The 13,751-nt window shown below is 49.8% G+C and overlaps 1 protein-coding gene and 1 pseudogene across 7 annotated transcripts in view; both read left to right on the forward strand.

The window, feature by feature from the left end:
• Nucleotides 1-13,751, forward strand: part of NCOA3 (nuclear receptor coactivator 3) — a 220,737-nt gene that overhangs the window by 98,576 nt on the left and 108,410 nt on the right. The gene's annotated exons all lie outside the window — the stretch shown is intronic.
• Nucleotides 404-519, forward strand: LOC149446033 (U2 spliceosomal RNA; annotated as a pseudogene).

The raw sequence follows: 13,751 nt of genomic DNA on the forward strand, positions 1-13,751 counted from the left end.
CCACAGCCACTGGTCAGGCCACATTCCTGCCGAACTCTGCAGATCGATCTCCACGTATACGAAGCCGATGCCAGGGAAGAATCTACTGGATGCATGCTACCTGATAGGCCTTGCTTTATTTATCACATTGAGTCCAATTTTTCACTTGTGTCATTTAATCATCAATAAATCTACTCTTAGATCATGGCGCCCTCCCTCTTCCTTTTTTTTTTTTAAGCCCCATTCACACTATTGTAGCTCAGCGCCATTTCAATAGGCTGCCCTACATGCTCCCAATGCTGCAGAGAAGCTTGGGTATCTCAGCACCATTTCAATAGGCTGCCCTACATGCTCCCAATGCTGCAGAGAAGCTTGGGTATCTCAGCACCATTTCAATAGGCTGCCCTACATGCTCTCAATGCTTATCGCTTCTCGGCCTTTTGGCTAAGATCAAGTGTAGTATCTGTTCTTATCAGTGTCCAGTGGAGGTGCTCCCGACCATTCTAGCTTTGCGGGGATGGTTGTTGTATAGTACCCTCACTGGTATGATGGGGGTCCGGAAGGCTGGACCGGAGGGACAGAAACCAGGGGGCGCCATGATACGCTCTGGGACCTTGGGAGTAATTCCTCTGGGAAAGCTGGAAAGACCCAGTACCTCCTGATTTGGACGGATCTACCTTGGTCTGGCCTGGGGCTGGGGACGCAAAAAGTCCGCAAACTCAGTGCCCCCTGGGGAAGACGCTCTCAGGGGTGTCACTAGTAACACTTGGGTGTGGGACCCCACGGTGTGAAGATGACACATGGCCACTGTTTTTCACCTCTTTTTGCACAGCGCCCTAAGGACCAGGTCTTTTGGCTAAGTCCAGGGCAATTTTTGCTACGGGCCTCAGGGCCTGGTCTGTGCACTATTAGGCACGGTACCACTTTTTTATTTTTATTTATTTATTTAATCACTCCCACGTTTTGTCACTTTTTCTGTTCTTATGTGTGTGTTTTTCACGGATGGAGGGTGTGGGTCCTCGGGCCTTACCTGAAGTCTAGGGGGAGGATGTGTGGCCATACGGTTCCTTCCTCCCCTGATCCCTAGGGGGTTTTCTCTTCGGGAGAACCCCCTGGCCTAGTACTGGATGTCCGGCTTCGGCTGGGCATAAGGAACGGTGGTCCACCAGGCCTTTTGACCAGGAGGACCAAATGGGAACCTTGTCCCTGTCACGAGCTTCGTGCCCCGGGGGATCGGGTGAACGGTCCAACCCTTCCGGGGGTAGGACAAACACACCCCTAAGTGCACTTTTTCGTGTGGTGTTCGCACTTGCACTTTTTTTGTGATCACTTACGGGTTTTTCGTTGTAGTTTGCACGTTTGCGGACTTAAAAAAAAAAAAAAAAAACATGCTCCCAATGCTGCAGAGAAGCTTGGGTATCTTTTTACTCTTTGTGTGGTTTTCAACCGCATGTTTCACTGCGTGTTCTTGCATGCGCAAAAACCACAACCCCTGGTGTGCCGTTAACAATGAAGGGAACCGCAATTGCGTTTTGGGTGCTTTTCACGAAAGAGCATGTTAGATCCATATGAATGCGAGGTAGTGATTGGGGGTCTTGTTTTTGGTCCCCATTATTGCCATTTTTGCTCCTGGTTCCCAGACGGGAAGTTTGACAACGATGTAACAATTTATTTCCTTCTTTTTAGTGTTTCTTTTTGTTTTGTTTTTTTCCAAGCTGGTTTTCAGGGACGTCTCTGCCTGGTTACAGCGCCCGTGTTTTTCTGCTCCTCAGACAAAATCTAAGTCTACAAGATTTTAGCGAAGGCCTGACCTTGAGGCAGCATGGGAGAAGCAGTTGCCATGGCAACCGGCACAAATATGGCTCTTCCTCAGGAAAAGAGCATCCCATTAAAGATTGCTGCAGGAATTCTGTTAACCAGTTCCAGCGCAACTAGTAAAAAATAAAAAAATAAAACAATTGTTGTTTGGTCTCCAGAAAGGGAGGCGACATCTGAGCGTATCTCCGGAGTTGAGCGGCGAATGGGCGTTCCAGAAAACGTTTCCTCTTCTGCGGTACAATCAATGTCATTTGATGGCCAGCTCTTACTTGATTGTTGGTTTCAGTGTTGTGAAGATCATAACTAATCCCGTTATGGTGAGTTCTTCCTACTTAAAGCAGTATTGATATATTCATTACCTGACCTGAGGAGACCTTAAAGGAAACCTGTTGTAGAGCAATGAGGGTGCAGTTGTTGCCAACCACCTACCCTGTAGGCTCATCCTCTGGCTTCAGTACATTCGGGCTCCCCTACCCAGAACCAAGCATGTACTGTATGTGACCAAAGGCGGATGTGTATGCCCGTTCTACTGTAGTCAGAGGGTCAGCATCACTGAATTTTCAGCCACCAATAACAGGTTCATATTGTTATGAACGGTTTTACAAGGTAGGCCAAAGCAGTAGGTTTGCAATAAGGCCACCTTCTTTAGCAGGATATTCTTGCCTGTTATGGATTGACACCCCTGGCAGGTGACATGGGGCTGAGGCCTGAAGTCTAAGTGACAACTTGGCCTTCACCAGAGCTCCCTGCAAGAAGTGATGGGCCAGTGATCCTATTGGTTCCTGGAGAACCTTGCTGCAAGGTGACATCAGGTTGTAGCCCTCAGGATCACTCCACAAAGGTGTGGAAGAACAGGGTGCCAAAAATTTGGAGACTGGATGTTGCAATAGCTCATGGTCCAAGCATAAGTCAAGAAAGGTGGAAGGCAGAAGATTAGTCAGTGTGCAGTCCAAGGCCGAGGCAGGATGCAACCAGGTGAATAGCCAGTCTCCTGGAGGAGATCGAGGCAGGATGCAACCAGGTGAATAGCCAGTCTCCTGGAGGAGATCGAGGCAGGATGCAACCAGGTGAATAGCCGGTGTCGAGGCAGGCTGCAACCAGGCGAATAGCCGGTGTCGAGGCAGGCTGCAACCAGGCGAATAGCCGGTGTCGAGGCAGGCTGCAACCAGGCGAATAGCCGGTGTCGAGGCAGGCTGCAACCAGGCGAATAGCCGGTGTCGAGGCAGGCTGCAACCAGGCGAATAGCCGGTGTCGAGGCAGGCTGCAACCAGGCGAATAGCCGGTGTCGAGGCAGGCTGCAACCAGGCGAATAGCCGGTGTCGAGGCAGGCTGCAACCAGGCGAATAGCCGGTGTCGAGGCAGGCTGCAACCAGGCGAATAGCCGGTGTCGAGGCAGGCTGCAACCAGGCGAATAGCCGGTGTCGAGGCAGGCTGCAACCAGGCGAATAGCCGGTGTCGAGGCAGGCTGCAACCAGGCGAATAGCCGGTGTCGAGGCAGGCTGCAACCAGGCGAATAGCCGGTGTCGAGGCAGGCTGCAACCAGGCGAATAGCCGGTGTCGAGGCAGGCTGCAACCAGGCGAATAGCCGGTGTCGAGGCAGGCTGCAACCAGGCGAATAGCCGGTGTCGAGGCAGGCTGCAACCAGGCAAATAGCCGTTGTCCAGGAGGAGATGGAGGCAGGATGTAACCAGGTGAATAGCCGGTGTCCGGGAAGAGATGGTGGCAGGCTGCAACCAGGTGAATAGCCGGTGTCCGGGAAGAGATGGTGGCAGGCTGCAACCAGGTGAATAGCCGGTGTCCGGGAAGAAATTGAGGCAGGATGCAACCAGGTGAATAGCCGGTGTCCAGGCAGGCTGCAACCAGGTGAATAGATTGTGTCCAGGAAGTGGTGCAGGCAGGCTGAAAGCAGGTCAATAGCAAGTTCCAGGGAGAGACTGAGACTGTAACTGGATGGATAGCCGGTGTCAAGGCGAAGAGAAATGTACAAGCCTGTGATTGGCTCTTCTTCCAGTCTTGGGACTGTGCTGGTGCTTGGTCCAGCACTGTCACATGGGAGTGGTTGGAGCATGCTCAGCCCAGTGGCAGCTTCACCAAGCATGACTAAGACCTTACATACGGTTCACTTACAGTAAATCTGTGCTTGGTCCTTCCCGGACCCCAACAGCACCAACCTAAAGTGACCCTGTCACCTGGATGTCACTTCTACAAAACCCTAAAAAAGAAGAGGCCATGCGTTGTAACTGCTTTCCAGCCACAGCAAATATTCAGCACTTTGGATGGAACCTGCTACACCCTCCGCATGCTCCTTCCTTCTGTCAGCTCACATGTCCTGTTGAGTCCTTTAACCTATATTTGCTCCCTACTGCTCCGTTCAGCCACTGAATGAAAGGAAAGCCCTTTGGAAGCTTTGAGCCACTGCTTAGAAAGGACTATGGATTGTAGACGTGACGGCACTGATTGGTCCTACGATGTCACATGCTTCTCTATAAGCAGAGTATTGGGTATATTCTTCAGCTCCTGGTGCTGAATGAAGTTGTGGAGTGAAGGAATGAGAAGTCTATGCTGCTGTGAGGGGAAGGAATGAAAGATTTGCACGGAAAGGACAAAGCACAGGTTCACTTTAAGAGCCATGAAATATTTTCTGCATTGTTTAATGGACTCCTTTGTATGTGCGTTGGGTTCATGAACAGGATGGCAGTCATCCATAGTCCCTGCGTGGGAGGTTCTAGGATCGGTGGGGGGGGGGGGGGATTCGGGATCAGCGGGGTACTTCACACCTAGTCAGAGCCGCTTGCTGACATGGCCTGTCTTTGGGCCTTGGCTTGCTGTTGTGGGGAATAAGGGGCGATTGTCTGAAGATCGCCCGGATTGTGAATCGCTTCTCTTGTACGCTCTTGTTCAGCTCATTCTCAGCCGAGGCTAAAATAAACACTTCTCCCCCACCGCCACAATGAATGCCGGCTCTGAATGCCAACTTTTGTTGGTCGGACCTCATAATCCCACTAAGCTGCCTGGTCAGTAACTCCTTCATTGACTGGCCGCCTGTCACCGATGTCCCGCTGGACACCCTTAACCTGGGGACTGAGTGAGGCACGCTTCTTGTGACAGCCGTAGAATAGAGATTGCAGAACACCGACCCCTTTTATGTCTGGCCTGTACAGCCCATGGAAAGCCGAGGACCTCAGACTTTGTTGTCGATGTTTTATGTCCTCTATGGTTCAGTCTTCATCTGGCGGGAAGGACCACGGGTCTGGAGTGATGGCTTTGTACATCTGAGGTAGTCCACCTGCTTAGGAAGAATTCTTGAAATGGAGACGGTGGGCCGGTCTCTCTAAGACCCTTTTCCACATTGTAGACCGTTGGTGGGCAACATGCTTTGCAGGGTGTAACTTTAGTTTCCTTCCCCCTGCTTTCTGAAATATCAGACAAGCTGTGAAAATGATATATTAGCTGTAGAGAATAGAATACTGCAGATAAACAGGTACAACTTATGTAGGAGGTAGTCGACCTGCTTAGGAAGAATTCTTGAAATGGAGACGGTGGGCTGGTCTCTAAGACCCTTTTCCACATTGTAGACCGTTGGTGGGCAACATGCTTTGCAGGGTGTAACTTTAGTTTCCTTCCCCCTGCTTTCTGAAATATCAGACAAGCTGTGAAAATGATATATTGGCTGTACAGAATAGAATACTTCAGATAAACAGGTACAACTTGTGTAGGAGGATTTGTTTCTGTGCAGGTATATGGGAGGGTTTATAACCACTTTAAATCTGCTGCAACGTAAAGCACGTGATCGGCCCACTCCCAGCTATATTGTAGGTTTTAGGTGGGCGGCCGAGGTGCTAAGACTGCAGCTCTGTTTTTACCACCCCCTCAGCACCCGTATAAAAGAGTCCAAAAATCTCACATATGCCTGAACTTGTTTATCGGTATTCCAGTCTTGTTAAATCTGCATATTACATTAAAGAGAACCCTGGTGATCCTGCCATGAAAGTCTTGTTCAGGTGCTTCCTGTTATGAGGTGACAACCGTTTCCCCAGGTGTGTTCTTGCGTTGTCACCTTGGAGACAACAATCCACACAGTGCACACTGTGTCTATCAGGATGCCGGCTTAGACTGGCAATGTGTAGCAGATGAAGGGAGCACATGTAGACAGCAAGTGGCAAAAAGGAAAAAAAATTAAAAATCAAGAAAACCGCTTTTATGTAACAATCATGGCAGTTGTTTGGAGTACTCAGAGCGGTGGGAATGCCTGTCAGGGTTTCTGTCTTACAGCGTCACCCCTGTGTGTAGTCGGAGGTCCCCTTAATAGACTCTCCTCTGTCTGGGGAGCCGTTGTGTTTGTGTGGTAATGAGCAGAGAGTAGGTGAAGAATTCAGTGAAGGGTGGAGACGGGGCCCCGCTCTCATCACTTTGATGAGGATCCTTGTTATTCTTGGCTCCTGTGGATGTTGTTCTATCATTAGGAGCCCGGTAAGGTGTGGGCGTTCTGCTGCTTCTTCCCTTCTAGTCTTCGCCAACTACTGAGCTGCCGCGTCCCCTGTGCTGCCGCGTCCCCTGTGCTGCCGCGTCCCCTGTGCTGCGCTGTCTGCCCTCTTCACGTTTTAGGTGCTGATTGCTGCATCTTTTAACCGCTTTACCAAGGTAGACGAGGGGTTAAATCAAGCTGCCCCTGCTACTGCCTGAGCTGGTACCGGCTTTAAAGGATAAGTTCACCTTTGGGAACATGTTACATGTTCCTCACGTTTTTAGGGTGAAACATGTAACATGTTCCTAGTGCTGTAGCCTCAGCCTGATTCCCCACCCTCCCTGTGACAGCAGTATGGGGGTAAGTTCCCTGTACTAGCTGTCACTTTTTGAATAGAGTGTGGCCGTTCAGGGCTCCGTCCACATGGCCACGTCATTCATTCAGTGTTCTGTGAATGAACTACAAGTCCCATCAGCCTTAGCGGCTGTCAGCTTGTAGTTCTCAGTGCTGTGGAGCGCCGTGGTAGTTGGTTGATTTTTCCTTTCAGTATATCTGCTTGCCTGTATATAAGTACATCTCGTACAGGCAAACCGTTATACTGACAGGTCTGCAGGAGATCTGCATGGCACCAGCAATCTGCTGATCCCTGGTGCAATGCTTTTCAGGCTCCTGGAACCAGAAATAATAATTTTGACCTGTATTTTGTTATTTTTGGTCAAAAGGTGAACATATCCTTTAAGATTCCCCCCCCCCCCCCCGATTACTTTTACGGGGGTTTTAAAGTGCACTGTGGGGAGCTTGGGACCACAGGAAACAGCTTGCCTGTTGAGCGCAGGAGTAACTACCATTCCCCGATTCCTCTTGTGACTAGTGACCTCCAAAAGCAACATGTATTACATCACATCCGGGTCACAGTGGCTAGTGTAGCCAAGGATGTAGCCATTCAAGAACAATCTGTGATTTATTGGCGGCCCTGAAGGGCAGGGGAGACATAGGGGAGGGGTCTAATAGAGGATGATGTGTTCTCTTCCCGTCTCATAGCTGTCATTCCCTGTCTGTTAAAGCCAGGGAAGCAGCTAACCAAGCACAGTTTGTACCTGATTAGCTGATCTGGAGGGCTGGTAAAACATTGGGGGTCTAAGGACCTGTCACCAGACCATGCTATCACAAGGGGGGGGGTTGTTAGCCCCCTTTGTAATATCTAAAAAATACCTCAAAATTCAAAATTTTGATGACCTAATTGAAAGAAAGATAATTATACTTGGGGGGGGGGGGGGGGGTGTAACAGGGGGCACTTTCAACTTTTATTTATTTTCTTTCAGTTAGGTCATCATCGAAATGTATCATTTTTAAACTTTTTCTTTCTTTGTTTTTTTTTTTTGTTTGTTTGTGCTCACCCTTCACTGATCCCTTTTATATGGGGGGGGGGGGGGAGTTGGCGTAATGGCGCTTTCAACATACAAAAGGATCAGTGAAGGGTGAGCACATGTAAAAAAAAAACCCAAAAAACTAAAAGGTTTAAAATTGGTGGTCTGCATGCCAGTAATGCCCGCCCCTCCACACTGTCACACCCATCAAGGCGGTTTGATATTCGCATAACCCCTCCCACTGCTTGCATCCGGACGGAGGGCTCTTGAGAGGAGTACTAATGCAGGCCATAGACGGGTCGTTTATCGGACGATATTCACGCCGTTAGTGGGGCCGGCCCTCGTCCGTTTTTCGTGGATCATCTCGTTTACTTTTATCGGTCATGCTGGAAAATCCATGAAAACCGGCCGTTTTTGGTTGACGATAGTGGCAGCATTGGCAACGGCGCCAACCGATTTTTTTTAGTTTATCGGCCGACAATTCGGCCGCTAAATGGCCCGTCTATGGCCTGCCTAAGCAGGGTGTTGTCATGTTTTCTCAAAGCTATGTACAGCATCTTGCCGGCCCCTCCCACCAGCCATGATCTGCCTGCATTGCATAAAGAAGCACAGAGACCCAGTGATGATATCAGTGGGTGTAAAATAAGGGATCTAATGAGAATGGAAAGGTGGTGGGGGGGGGGGGGGGGTGGAAATCAGAAGCAGATTTAGGTTCAGCTTTGAGTAGAACCATCCTGCACACATGCCCGGCACTCAGGGATGACCCATAGAGGTTCCAGCCTCCCATACCACAGGCGGTGTAGTAGATGGGGGAAGCGGAGGGGTAAACATTGCAGGAGATGCATGGGATGCTCTGTGAATGGAGGGATCTGTAGGAACCGGACACAGCCGGTCAGATGATGAGCAGAGAGGATGTCACAGCTCAGGGCTGTCTGGTGTATTCTGGATCCACATTCCTGTCTGCTGTCTCTCCCCACTTTGTGAAAGCTCAGCATATTTTATACCCGCTCAGATGGGTGGACCTTGCCAGCTCGGTCTCCGCCAGTCTACCAGAAAGACCCTTCTGTGTGCCTCACCGTGCCTGGCCTCATTCAGGGCACAGTCAGATTCCCCTCCCCCTTTCTGTGCTCAGATTGTGAACATGGACGCCATTGAGAACTCCACAAAGCCTGACCAGTGACCTACATGGCTGGCAGAGTGGATGTTACAGGGGGGCTGTCGCCTCCATAAAAGGTTGGTGCGCCCAAAATGTCTGAAGGCAAAATCTCACGACTTCAGTAGTATGGTCAGCAAGCGGCACTAAAGGCCAAGTACACCTTTCAAAAATCAATCAATATTTTTGCAGGTAGGAAATGTGCAGTTATAATGAAAAAGAACGAATATTGTGCCGCGCGCCATTAAAAATAGTGAAAAAAACTCAAAATGATGTGTAATTATAGCAACTTAATAGTAGATGGTGTACATAGGATTCCACACTACTACCAATGTACTGCTACTATATTCTCACAACCCCTCCGTGATCCACTGTGACGGACTGACCATTTGAGCACTACTCGAGGGCCCATGGTCAGTAGGGGGCCCCATGAGATGCCCCTGGTACCTTTTTTGGGTGTGGGTGAGGACACAGGGGCCCCATGATCCCCTATTGCCCAGGGGCCCCATGAGTTGTCAGTCCGCCCCTGCTTTCAGTAATAAAAATATATAAATTCTATATAAAAATATATATATTTAAATAAATCCACACAAAAAAAAGGTCCATGCAGAAAACCTCTCCTCGTGCTCCTTCACCTGCATGTGCTCACCTGATTTTTGTGACCAAACCGTTAAGTGAGGTCAAAAACAGGCTGTGTCCCTTTAACTGGACTTAGAGATGAGTGGATACGTATATCCCTGTCCCGGATGGATGGATGGATAGATGGAGTATTTTTCCAGCAGGGGGTCTTTTTATTTCTCAGAGATTTGTTTTCCTGGAGTTGCATGGATGAAGTTATTCCACTCTCCTCCCAGGGGGTCTGCTCACTCCCTTTTGATATTCCCCTCCATATGCATGATTACCATGTAATAAAAGAATATAATAGTGCCTTATTTTCTTTATAAAGTGTTTAAGTAGCTTAATTTATGTACTCCCATTATAAAAATTACAAAAACGCCTTATATTGTAATGTTAACCGGTCCTCCTATGTGTTTGCCACACTCCTTTATACTTGCTATAGCTATTCCTTTAAGCGTTGTGACGTCAGAGCCCCTCCCCTACGCGTGACGTCACCGGGTCACAGGACTTCATCAGGGAGAAGTTAAAAAAATTTTTTTTTTTCACTGGAGTTTGCAGAGCATTTATTTAATTTATTTGTTACAGATACTTGTATAGCGCCGTCAGTTTATGCAGCGCTTTACTTGTGTATTGTACATTCACATCAGACCCCACCCTCAAGGGGCGCATAATCTAAGGTTCCTAACTCACATTCATACATACACATACTAGGGACAATTTAAACAGGAGACAATTATCCTACCAGCATGTCTTTGGAGTGTGGGAGGAAATCGGAGTACCCGGAGGAAACCCACGCAGGCACAGGGAGAACATGCAAACTCCAGGCAGGTGGTGCTGTGGTTGGGATTCGAACCAATGACCTGAGTACTGCCAGGCAGAAGTGCTAACCATTTAGCCACCGTGCTGCCCACCTGTGATCAGTACATGGCTTCTGCACAGTCTTTCTCTAGCTTTGTTCCCATATCCCCGTATGTCTGGGGTGCTCAGCCTGTGTCCCTTAGAAGCCTCTGATGTGGCTCTCAACCTCAAGCCAGGGACCGCATGCCCAGGGTCGGCAACCCACTGAAAGAGGTCTGAGCTTGCCTAACCACCATCCCAAAGCATCAGAATACATCGCGCCGGCAGCGGAGGAAGCAGACGGCCGTGGAGAGAGCAAGAGCTGCATAAGCCGATGCTTCCTCTGTAGCACTGGCCCCTGTCACAGGCGGAGTGATATACACTGCACTCTACCTGGGACCTTTCTAGCATCCTGGAGAGCGATGCCAGCACAAACTGGAGGAGAGAGAGAAGGTCAGTGTATTAAACGTCACATATATCACCCATATAATCTCTGCAGTCTCTGACCATCTCCTGTACTGTGTCTGCAGTCTCTGGTCATCTCCTGTACTGTGTCTGCAGTCTCTGACCATCTCCTGTACTGTCTCTGCAGTCTCTGACCATCTCCTGTACTGTCTCTGCAGTCTCTGACCATCTCCTGTACTGTCTCTGCAGTCTCTGACCATCTCCTGTACTGTGTCTGCAGTCTCTGACCATCTCCTGTAGTATGTCTGCAGTCTCTGACCGTCTCCTGTACTGTGTCTGCAGTCTCTGACCATCTCCTGTACTGTGTCTGCAGTCTCTGACCATCTCCTGTACTGTGTCTGCAGTCTCTGACCATCTCCTGTAGTATGTCTGCAGTCTCTGACCATCTCCTGTAGTATGTCTGCAGTCTCTGACCATCTCCTGTACTGTGTCTGCAGTCTCTGACCATCTCCTGTAGTATGTCTGCAGTCTCTGACCATCTCCTGTACTGTGTCTGCAGTCTCTGACCATCTCCTGTAGTATGTCTGCAGTCTCTGACCCTCTCCTGTAGTATGTCTGCAGTCTCTGACCCTCTCCTGTAGTACGTCTGCAGTCTCCGACCCCTTCCTGTAGTACATTTGCAGTCTCTGACCCTCTCCTGTAGTACATTTGCAGTCTCTGACCCTCTCCTGTAGTATGTGTGCAGTCTCCGACCCTCTCCTGTAGTGTGTCTGTAGACTCTGACCCTCTCCTGTAGTGTGTCCGCAGTCTCTGACCCTCTCCTGTAGTATGTCTGCAGTCTCCGACCCTCTCCTGTAGTATGTCTGCAGTCTCTGACCCTCTCCTGTAGTATATATGCTGTCTCTGACCCATTCCTGTAGTAAGTCTGCAGTCTCTGACCTATTCCTGTAGTAAGTCTGCAGTCTCTGACCTATTCCTGTAGTAAGTCTGCTGTCTCTGACCCTCTCCTGTACTATGTCTGCAGTCTCTGACCCTCTCCTGTAGTGTGTCTGCAGTCTCTGACCCTCTCCTGTAGTATGTCTGCAGTCTCTGACCCTCTCCTGTAGTATGTCTGCAGTCTCTGACCCTCTCCTGTAGTATGTCTGCAGTCTCTGACCCTCTCCTGTAGTATGTCTGCAGTCTCTGACCCTCTCCTGTACTATGTCTGCAGTCTCTGACCCTCTCCTGTACTATGTCTGCAGTCTCTGACCCTCTCCTGTACTATGTCTGCAGTCTCTGACCCTCTCCTGTAGTATGTCTGCAGTCTCTGACCCTCTCCTGTAGTATGTCTGCAGTCTCTGACCCTCTCCTGTAGTATGTCTGCAGTCTCTGACCCTCTCCTGTAGTATGTCTGCAGTCTCTGACCCTCTCCTGTAGTATGTCTGCAGTCCCTAACAATCTCCTGTAACATTTCCTATACTAAGTAATAGGTTTGGCCCTTTGGGACCACACCGGGGGCCTCCTGTGTGAATACTGTTGACCCTCCTGTGTTGGTGAGGGTATATAATTCTTCAGTGTAGAGATTTTTGAGCAATCTTTGTCAGTCTCTGCATTCTGAGTACAGACAACACAGGACACAATCAGAGACTGTGGAGACTAAGCACAGGAGAGGAGCACAGGAGAGGAGCACAGGCTGGGCAGGAGAGGAGCACAGGAGAGGAGCACAGGCTGGGCAGGAGAGGAGCACAGGAGAGGAGCACAGGCTGGGCAGGAGAGGAGCACAGGCTGGGCAGGAGAGGAGCACAGGCTGGGCAGGAGAGGAGCACAGACAACACAGCACAGGAGAGGAGCACAGGCTGGGCAGGAGAGGAGCACAGGCTGGGCAGGAGAGGAGCACAGGCTGGGCAGGAGAGGAGCACAGGCTGGGCAGGAGAGGAGCACAGGCAGGGCAGGAGAGGAGCACAGGCAGCACATGAGAGGAGCACAGGCAGCACATGAGAGGAGCACAGGCTCACTCTCTGCAGTCTCCAGCCAGGCGGTGTTCCTGTTTTTTTTTTTTTTTTCTTCCGCAAGCGCTGGAGAGGCACAGCGAGGGTTAAGCTCTCATTGGCAGCAGGCGTGCTTGCTGCAGCTCCTGGGCCGGCTCTGATTGGCTGCGGAGAGGTGAAATTGAAACCACACTAAACTTTTGACCCTGTAGCATTTTCTTGGGAGCCGCCTATAGCTGGTGGAGTCCAGATTCTCCTTTTCCTCATTTTGTTGCTTTTCTTCCTTTTCTAGTGATTCTGCTGAATGCAGCTACACGCATACATATGTATACACACGCACACGCATATATACTCACACACACACCCTCAGCCCAGGGTCTGTTTGTTTAGGTGGGGGCTGGTTGGGACCCCAGAAGAAGGAATGTCTAGGAGCTGTGCCTAGTGTCCCCCACGTCCTATTCCTGTTTTTGATGATTAGTACTCTCATGCTGTTGCCTTGTCATTATTTATTTATTCATTAGATTGCGTTTTTAAAACGACGATAAAACATAAACAATTCTCACTCCACAAACAAACATGTATCTGGTTCCAGTCAAATAAAGTAGAAATTTCTCTACTGGTGTATTACCGGAAATGTCATCACAACCGTTGAAATTCCCAGAAGATAACAGACAGAACCGAAGATCCAATTGGATTGGCAGGTGTAGGCGCCCCGGGGATCTTTGATCTGAGATGATGGAATTTTACAGACTCCTCATTTTTGCTGCCATTGGGAGATGCTGAGAAATACCTTCGGCCACATATAAAGCACCATATCCTTCAGTTATATACTCATCAATAATCATTAACCACTTAAGCCCCGGAAGGTTTTACCCCCTTCGTGGCCGGAAGGTTTTACCCCCTTCGTGGCCGGAAGGTTTTACCCCCTTCGTGGCCGGAAGGTTTTACCCCCTTCGTGGCCGGAAGGTTTTACCCCCTTCGTGGCCGGAAGGTTTTACCCCCTTCGTGGCCGGAAGGTTTTACCCCCTTCGTGGCCGGAAGGTTTTACCCCCTTCGTGGCCGGAAGGTTTTACCCCCCTCGTGGCCGGAAGGTTTTACCCCCCTCGTGGCCGGAAGGTTTTACCCCCCTCGTGGCCGGAAGG

Source organism: Staurois parvus, unplaced genomic scaffold, assembly GCF_062004578.1.
Source record: "Staurois parvus isolate SC_StPar_1 unplaced genomic scaffold, SC_StPar_1.0 ptg000699l, whole genome shotgun sequence".
Lineage (NCBI taxonomy): Eukaryota > Metazoa > Chordata > Amphibia > Anura > Ranidae > Staurois > Staurois parvus.